This window comes from Argiope bruennichi, chromosome 7 (genome assembly GCF_947563725.1).
Source record: "Argiope bruennichi chromosome 7, qqArgBrue1.1, whole genome shotgun sequence".
Taxonomy (NCBI): Eukaryota; Metazoa; Arthropoda; class Arachnida; order Araneae; family Araneidae; genus Argiope; species Argiope bruennichi.
In genome coordinates, this window is record NC_079157.1 from 45,167,378 (window position 1) to 45,177,857 (window position 10,480).

Genomic DNA, 10,480 nt, shown 5'->3' on the forward strand with positions numbered 1-10,480 from the left:
AATTGAATATTAAATCCCCTCTTTGCCTCCCTCTAGTATTCTATGCATGATTATTAGATTTATTCCATTGTTAACTTAGTAATAATCTTTGGTTATATTGTTATTGGATGCAGAAAGGTTTCAACAATCACTCTTATTATTGTCGTTCGCAGAAATATTACTGTTTAAAGTTAAACAAAGATACAAAATACAAACAATATAATAGATGAAACAATGAATCCATCTTCTGCTGCTCTGTTAAGAATCATTTCTCTTTTTGCAACTGATCGTTGTGTGACTTTTTTTTGCTGAGCTATGCTTGGTGCTTTTTGTGAACCTTTCAATGAGGCTACGGCCATCATTGGATGGATCGTCCTATGGACGATCTTGGAACTGTTGAAATATTACATGTTCCCCCACTTACCCTCAATCGGAGATCTGTTTTTCGATCCCGATTTGGATCAAGATGTTGATACACCATCTGATCCACCTGCGACTAGAGTAGAATCCGTCCCAGTGGTTCGCTCATACATGGTATTTAGGATTTGCCAGGCTTTAGAACTTCCAGCGAAACTGGCTCCATCTGCTACCCAGAAGTCAGATATCACTGTTGTAGAATCCTATATGGTCTACAAGCTGTGCTCTGCTTTGGGTTTGCCTGCACGGATGGCTCCTGTCGGAGTGCCAGTGGTAGAATCTTTCGAGATCTACCAGTTCTGCTTAGCCTTGGATATTCCAGTGAGATACCGGTCGCAGAAGGACGCAGTTTAACATCAAAACTGTCGTCGGCTGCCCGATGCAGTTTTCAGATCAGAACTGTCTTCGGATGCAGCGATGGAGGGTGGGTGGGAGGGGAACGAAAGTAGCCCACCTCCACGTGGTGTTCCCTGGGCAACGGTGCAGTTCTCTGGAATTGCATCGGCTAAGAGGCTACTCAAATATGAAACAAATAATGAGCTTTTTATTTAGTTTGACAAAACTACACACCTAATTTTTGATTTTGCGTTTTAATGCCACAAAATTTCCTTACAAGCATCAAATTCAGAACATGCAGAACGTGTATTTATGGTAGCAACAACTGCAATGCTTTTTAGATTACATACTTGTTGTAGTAACTGGAATCGAAAAGAAAAGTTTTAACACAATTAATACATTTAGAAATAATTCATTATAATTATTATTTAGTATGCGCTATCCCTAGGCCAGGTCGCCGGCAAATAATTCTACTTAATCCAACAACTGATTGTCATACTCGAAGTTGGAATAAGATGCAACTCGAATGTTAAAATTAAAAGACAACAATGATCTAAATTGATGCTGTTCTGAATTATCGCGTTTACATGCTATTAATAAATAAACAAATGATGAATCTGTTAACATATTTAATTCAATGTTTAATTCGAATAAACACTTTAAATGTTAAATCTATACACCAAATTTTACTCATCTGCTCTTCAGTATTTTGTAATTATTGTGTCCTCTTGTTTTCGACAGGATAGACAGAATTCCTTCGAAAACATTTTGCTCAAAATTAATTATAAGTGTACAAATCTGGTGAAACTCTCATATACCAAAGTTCATTCATATAGTTCAAAGCGTTGTTACTGTGACATATGGCTCTGTACAAGTCCACTGACAGTATCGGCTAGCGATTTAAACCAAGTGAGCGTCTCGTGTTTTTTCAGCAGCGCCAACTAGAGCCAAGAGTACGATTTAGCTACTTTATGCGTCACATTTGGTTACACAACCTCTTTTTACAGATGGGGGGGGGGTCATTCACACACCTCACAGATAGAACACAGCAGAAGAACAAACATGCCCGAACCAGGACTCGAACTCGATATGCCCAGATGACATGGAAGACGCTCTACCCTTATGCTAGGACGTCGGCAGATCGAAGTGTTTTCAAGCTACTATATTGAAAAAAAACAGACATAATTGAGAATTTCACAAAACCAATCTCAATCTTCAAAAAAAAAATTATTTCACTTTGTGTAAATTGTCAAAATATTTATAAAGGACTTTTACAGTACAGTAGGGAAATTAACTTTTCATGAAAGAAAAAAGAAAAAAATATATATATTTCTAATTACTATGACAATTATGTGTTATAGAATACACATCAGGTATCAAACGGGCAAACGAAAATTTAAAATCCTTCAACTTTGTAAATTATCAGCTGCTTTGTATAATATGTGATGATTTTGTTATTACATTGTTCTTGATCGAACATGCTGTATTACATTTTTATTATTATTTCTGTATGAACAACATATATTATTTAATATCTTTTCATTTAATATATAAATAAATAAAAATTACAATGACATTTTTAATTTTATTAACACATTTGACTTTTGAAAATTAATCGCTAAAATCAGTTTGTATAATAAAACATAAACTGATTTGTTTAAATTAAACAACTGTATTTTTAGCCATAAAACCATCGTTTTTATTAATCATATCTTTAAGATTTAAACATTTTTTAAACTAAAAGTGAGTGATAGGACCGGAAGGCTGTAAAAATCCGTATCCTTGGTACATTTATTGATGGAAGCAGGAAAAAATATAGTTCTTCCAGGTAACAACATATAATATAATTCTATGATTAAATTCTTATTAATAATGCTTAACTTGAAGTATTATTCCAATTGGAGTTATATGCTTATTTCTAGTGGTTCAGAATTTAACCACAGGAACTTGCTTAATTTTCTGTAGCCGAGAAATGTAGTTTATGTGTAGCTTGGTTTGATAATATTAACGTCCCGTTTAAAAGCATCACCAGGGATATTTTGGGAGAAACTTAGTAATTTTGAACCACGATATATTGATAATATGACGAGGACAACACCTGAGCTAGCACCCATTCTCTCCAAACTTCCACACCATACCATCGGGAGGACATTTAGCCTCGGCGGAATTGGGCGTGCACCAGACCCGCTTGCTTGACAGCTTGGTGGAATCAGGACTCGAGCCTAAGGCTTTCCGGTTCTGAAGCCGAGACTTTACCACCAAGCCACCGCGGACCGCAGGCTTTGTATAATTTGGCACATATGTTTCCATTCTGTGAGATAAGCATAGACAATGATATTAAAATTCATTTTTTTATGGAAGTTCTACTATCCTGCACTTTTGTAAATCCGGTAATCTTTTAATTGATGCCTAATAACTGAAGATTATAGTGTATTCACATAACAATTTTCGCAATAATAAGGTTGGCATGTGTGCTTTAAACTATAAAAGTTTTTTCTTGAGTATGCTGCTACTATTCTTAAATACAGGGAATTGGACGTTAATAAGGGAAACTGCTGCGTCACTGGAAACATCTGCCTTCTATTGAAATGAATCAACGAAATATCCTAAATTCAAATTTAAAGAAAAAAGGAAAATTGCGCAAGAAGGAAATCCTATAAAATAGCACGATATATACACGAAAGGTGGTTCATTTGAGATGAAGAGACCACCAACTCACGAACACGTGCGAAACATGTTCGTTGTATTTTACTTGATTTACCTAATTTTATCGTTACTATTCAGTCTTGCAATCAACGTGTCATGAAATAGAGACATGCATCCGCTGAATTATGTAAAAGGTGTTTGATGCAAAATAAAAATGAAATTTTTCATAGAAATAGGAGGATGTCTGTACATTGACGGGTTTAAGCATTTGGTGATCTTAGAAGTGCATTTTAGTGTCTTCTTTTGAAAAAATGGTTAATTTAATTTCACACTTTATACCAATTTTAAGATATGCGACTCATTTCGAGATGAATTTTTGAAAAACGTTCGGAAATAATCCTATTTTTTAATATTTGCTTAAAAAAAGACTGAAATAAAAATAACTATTACTGGGAAGTACAAACAGGTTTTTATTTTTACACATAACAAATGGTTTAATTTAGAGTAAGAATAAAGAAAAATCAACGAAAAGCTTATAATTTGAAAACTTATATAAGCATTTTGAATAAACATACGCAGAATTGTGCCTCAAAAAATGAGAATACACCAATGAAATTTTTGCAATATCACGCATAGAAACAAAGTGTCACTATTAAGTTGCATGTCTTTTGGCTTTTATAATGGCCTCTAAACGTCGTGGCACTGATTCGACATTCTTCTTGCACCACTTGTTTTAAATGGGTTTTGTTTCTAATTTTGTGTGTTTGGACCACTGCTTCGATTGTGGCCCATAGATATTCAATGGTATTGATGTCAAGGTACTGTGGTGGTGTGTGTAATTGCTGTTTATAATGAAAAATACACGATATTTTGATGTTACGTGCATTCTGTTTGAGTCGTTGTCCTACTGGAAAAGGAAATTTCCATCTAAACACAAATGTGTAGCACTTTCCTTTAGATTGCTGCGAAGTATATACAAGTAAACCATATCGTTTATAATGTCATCTACAAAAATTAAATTTCCTTCCCCTGATGAAGCCATGCAACCTCAAATCATGACGGAGTCACCATCATGTTTAACTGTAGGACGTAAATTTTTTGGATCCAAAGCAATATTAGACTTTCTCCATACAGTACGATGGCTATTATTGCCAAAAATGTTGAGTTTTCTTTCATTACTAAATATTGCTTTCTTCCAAAGGGTATTGGTCTTCAATTGATGAATTTTTGAGAACTTCAAATGCTTTTTCTGAATTTGCAAGCTGATGAACGGTTTCTCTCTAACAATGCGACTTTTATATCCAGCTCGTCTAATGGCATTTCGCGCATTTTCAGCACTTACACTTCTGTCTATGATTTGTAAAGTTTCTGCAACAAGTTGGATGAACCATATGGTCACAGTAATCCAAAGGGAAGTGTTAAAAATTTGGGTTTAGATGGAAATTCCATTTTCAAGCTGGACAACAACCCAAAACAGAAAGCCCGTAAAGTAACAGAAAGCCCGTAACAAAATATGGTGTCTTTTTCATTGTAAATTGCAGTTACACTCACCCAGACATCAATGCCAATAGCAGTTACCTTACCCCGACATCAATGCCATTGAAAGTTCGTGGGTCGTACTCGAAAAAGTGGCCCAAAAACACAAAATTAGAAACAAAATCCATTTGAAACAACTGTTGCAAGAAGAATGGGGTAAAATATCTTCAGATACCACCAAAAATGGATCAAATCGGTATACCATGACATATAGAGACCATTATAAGAGCCAAAGACATGCAATTTAACAGTGGCACTTTGTTTCTATGGGTGATATCTCAAAAATTTCTTTGGTGTATTCTCAATTTTTTGAGGCACAATTCTGCGTATGTTTATTTAAAATGCTTCTATAACTTTTCAAATTAGAAGTTTTTCGTTGATTTTTCTTTATTTATACTCTAAATTAAACCATTTGTTATGTGTAAAAATAAAAACTGTTTGCACTTCCCGGTAACGTGTTATTTATATTAAAAGTCGTATTTATCAAGTAAAAGTGAGGTGTACTCTGAATTTTTTTGAGCCACTGTATATGTTACTATTAAACATTAGTTATATATATTTGTTACTAGCAACTATTAACTACTACTTTGTATGTCTGTAATATTGACATTCTTGACTTTTAATACGGAATGCAATTATTATATAGTTACTTTATAAAAATGAGAAATATCAATTTAATGGAATCAATCTACTATAAATTATTGCATGTGCTAATTTAAAAAAATATATATATTCCACTCGGCAAGTTGGAAGGTAAAGGTAGATTCCTTTTCATCTAAGTTATTGTTTTCAAATTCCTTTCAGTTCGTATACAGAAATAATGAAATATTAAATTCGAAATCCACCATAGATAATGAATTCATTGCTATCTCATAGTTCAATATTTATTGAGAAATAAATAATATTACGGTAACAAACACTGTAAAAAAATGCTGTAAAAAATACTATATAGGGTTTGTTACAATATTTATATTATAGAAAAGCTTTGAAGTAAATTCAAAGATTTTTATCAGTCTACAAGAACTAAAAATGTATCTCTGATTTTTAAACATATTTGAAGAAATTTATTATCGTTTACAATTATTTTTCTTTCAATTAAATGTAAACAATAACATTTTATGGTAAAAAATATGAATTTATAGTTTGATTTTTCCCCAATTATAATGTAGTGGGAAATTACCTGCTTTTCGTAATTTATGTTGGAAATAAGATCTTATTTATTGAATATTTCAATTACATCTATTAATTGGATTTTTTAGAAGGAATTTTTAAAGAAAATCATCTATTTTTAAAAAAGCATGTAGTTCGGTAATTGTGTCTTAATTACATTAAATTGGCGAACTTTAGATTTAACTGCATGAAGTTGGATAACATAGTTAATAATTTAATATGATATCTTTGGCGATTAATTTCTGTTAACATTTATTACAAATACCATACTTGAGTAAAAAACTATAATGGTCGTCTTTTTTTAAAAAATACGGTATACTCTCAGTAATGCAGCTATCGAACTAAGGGACCACCAAATTAGCAAGAGTTCCCAAATCCTGAAAGTATTTAAATATCAAAACTCATGTTTATTGGGCGAAATATGAAGAATTTTATGAAAAAATTATTCTTCGTGTAATGAATATTGCAAAATACAATTGAAAATTTGAACAGCAGCCTATTTTACATTTTTTCAAGATTATTGATGTTTAGTTAGTGAATTGATTGATCACAATAATCAATTTCATGGTATATAGTTTCTTTGGATACCATAAAGTAAATTAAATTTAAGTATATATTCACATTTAAAGTTGAAGTCTATTACTCTTGAAATAAATACCTGACAAATTTTAGATAAATCCTTAATGGTTAATGAGATCCCATGTTCAGTGAGTGTATGAGTGATTTTTCGTTTTTGTGAATTATCACAAATGAAGCAAAATTTTAAAAAATTGTTTAATTTATTTTAAAAGAAAAGATGGCTATAGAAGAAAATCGGGTACTTGGAGGCTTATAGTGTCAACATGTAAATTTTTTAAACGATAAATTTATTTAAAATAACTAAAAAAAGGCAATTTTTTAAACTGATCGTTTCTTATAATGCTGCCATTAAATGTTTCTCATTTTTTTATTTAATTAATTTTATTCCGGTTTTTAATATTCACTCCACGTACATTTAAACAGTTTCAAACTATGGGAATGAAGGAAAAGAAGAAGTTTTATTTAATTTTTTTCAATACTGGCAAAATAAATTATTGATTTTAGAAACTGTCAAAATTAGGGAAATCTATAGATATATATATATATATTCCTTCAGTGGAGTTAGTGCCCAAAGAAAAAAATTCTATCATAATAATAAATACATATGTGTATTATGTATTAAATAAAATTTTAAAAAACTGAAACAAAAACAAATTTGTAAGGAAATGAAACTGACCTCGTTAAAAAGGTTTTGAGTTTTATAAAAGTGTAAATATTATTCATACATGATAATATTTTTAGGAGACATAGATGAAAATCATCAAAAATTTACAAAACTATAATTAACTTTTAGACTTTGCAAAGCTGGCAGTGACCTTCATCCTGCATTCAAGGACATATGAGCCAGATTTTATAAAATTGGAGAAAAATATACATTTGTATAAAAAGACATAACAAAATCTAAAAGTTAATTAAAGCAAGCAAACAGTATATTCAGTAATTTTTATACAGATTCAGAGAGTTAAAACATTTTAAACTTTGCTGTTGAATGTAAATATTTATGAAATGTTTTAATGAAGGCGTTTTAGTAATAACTAATAAAATTAAATGTCTAACTTAATGATTTTTATGATTTTAACTAGTTAAAAAGAAAAAGAAATATTTCATTGCGATCAACACTTGATATACCAGCTATCGAACTATTAAATCATTCATGAAAACAGATGTTCATGCCATGCAAGAATGAATTAAGTAATGGGCAGATAATCAACCGGTTTATGTTTCTTTATCTGAAATTATTTACAATGGTATTGAGATTATATTCCAGTTTTCAGCTGTTCACCTGCATTCGAACGGAATTCTCAAACAGATTTTCTTGAAACACCCTAACACACAATGTAGATGTAATCATTTAAAATAAAATGCAATAGCAAAAGTTATAATTCATTTGTAAATTCTGTTGCATACATTCTGTAAGTGATCAAAATTATATTCTTTTCAACTGTATTATTGTTGAATTTAAATGTATAATTACCTGAATATAAATAACAGTCGTTGTGAATATATATGTGAATATTCTCAATATCTAAAAACACTGGACGAAATTCAACAAAAAGTTTCGCCGCATACTTTTTATTTAACTCTATAGAAAGAATACTGTCAAATTTTCAAAATGCAAAAGTTACTTAAATATTCATTTAATTGGAAATGAGCCCAAAATTTTCTAATTTTCTACAATAATTTCTTTACAAATTATCCCACAAGAAATATTTTTATACCATCCGAAAATTTAGATTTTTAACTTTTCAGTGCTTTCAGTTTCATATCCGTGTTATGTTTCCTTCCATTTTTCAAAATTTAATAATTAAATAAATAAGTAATTTATATTTATTCTGTTAACTGTTTCTGATTTTGAACTGATCTGCCTTTATATTTTGATATTTGTTTCATTTTTCAAATATTTCTGGTAGTTTTTTATTGATTTAAAAATAATTCTAAAGCTTATTTATTAAAAGTGTAGTTGCAGACGATAGTAAAAAATTTACATGCTATAATATTTTTTAATAAAACTAACTTTCGAATTAAAAATGAATTATTTAAAAAGAAGGGTGCTATGTACGAGCGGTGTTCCGTGGAATGCTAATGTTAAATAGATTATTACTTATTCTATACACTATATAATTAAAATTTGCTAATATATGCAGAAATTTAAGTAAACTTTTAACGGAGAAAATGAATTAAACCATCGCATTTTCGTTAGCAAAACTGGATATTTCAGCTAGCAAAATAGTAAATCGCGCATTTTCACTGTCCATTACTTTTGAGTAAAAAGGTAAATACCATATTATGTTAAGGATTGGACTTTACTCGATTTTGCATGACAAACTGCACGCACTTAGGTACAATTTTCAGCAGCGAATCTGGGATCAATATACGTGATAGCTTGACTTTGCCCTATTCTAACTGATAAAAAAAATCATAATTGACGAAATTTTTATTTCTTTGTTTGTTTATTCCTGGGTCTAAATGCATGTAACATGCCATATTTTCTGTCCTTCTTACCATATATATCCCCTACAATGGATTTGGGATGGAAAATATTCTTTGTAACATCAAAAACGCATGTCGAAAGTTTAGAACAGAAACTTTTCTTCTGACAAAGCGTATTGTTTGAGAAAGAAATCAATAGATTCTAGTGTACCTTAAATGGGCTGTCGCAAACACGAGGCTTTTAAAAACACTCTGAGTGGGCGGCGGCGAACAGCAAATTTCTGCGTAAGGGTGTGGTGCCTTTCACAGAATGCGTGGGACCAAATGGGTCTTCCTTTCAATTCAGGTAACGAGGAATACGTGAATTAAATATGAAAATTCCTTGTGTGCGACAATACAACACCCAAGCAAGATATGCAGACGTATTTCTTTATTAATACCGTTAATGGATGTCATCTTTGTTTCTAAATAAATACGGCGAGAAGAAATGCGGATGTTGATAGAACAGCAGTTTTAAATCCAGAGGATTTTTTAAAAATTTAGTTATTTCTTTAAGAGCATAAGAGATTTTTTGCGACATAACTTGCAAATAATGTTAATTTGAATCATTTCATTTTCATCCCTTTTCTCAGTTCAATTTAGTTTAGCTTAGTTACATAAATTACAATTTAAAAACAACACTAGCACTACTTTGGGATGGATCTCGTAGCTTTGAGTCATGGTCAGATGACGAGGCCGACATCTGAGCTGGCATCCCCCTCTCCAAACTTCCACACCGCACCAGTGGGAGAATGTTTGGACCCGTAGGATTTAGCATGGACTTGACTCGTTTACCCGGTGGTCCTTCAGCGGAATTGGGTCTTGAACGCGAAACCCTCCGGTCCCAATGCTGAAACCTTACCACCACGCCACCGCGGCTTTCCCCGATTTTCTCATACGATTATATACAAAACTGATTTGAATTCGAAAAGAAATTTTTGCTTTCTGACTTAATTTTTTTTCGCACGGCTTTTCTTCAAATAATAAAGATGAAAGTCTGCCTTGTCTCTCATCAGACCAGTTTAGTTACTTTATCTTCCCATTTTAATGTAACACAAGGGCTACTTCAGGACTGACTTTATATTTGGGAACAGATGACGAGGCTGATACCTGAGCAGGTTTTTGCTTATCAAAAGTCCAAGCAATATTAGAGGACGAACATTTGACCCCAAAAGAATTTAAAGTGTATCATCCAGACTTACGATACGATTGTTCGTCGGAATTGCTTCTCGAACCTGGAACCTTCCAGTCACAAAGACGATGCTTTACCACTAGGCCGCTGTAACTCTAACGAGATAGCTTGCGCAACAGCTGCCAAATTTGGCATTTATATATATGTAATATTATT

At 31.8% G+C, this 10,480-nt stretch overlaps 1 protein-coding gene across 1 annotated transcript in view; it reads right to left on the reverse strand.

Annotated features, from left to right (window-relative positions):
- LOC129975050 (uncharacterized) overlaps positions 1 to 10,480 on the reverse strand; it is a 128,886-nt gene extending 118,406 nt beyond the window's left edge. Inside the window, exon 1 of the mRNA XM_056087925.1 lies at positions 10,335 to 10,480. The gene's annotated coding sequence lies outside the window, so the exon portion shown is untranslated. The remainder of the gene's footprint in view (positions 1 to 10,334) is intronic.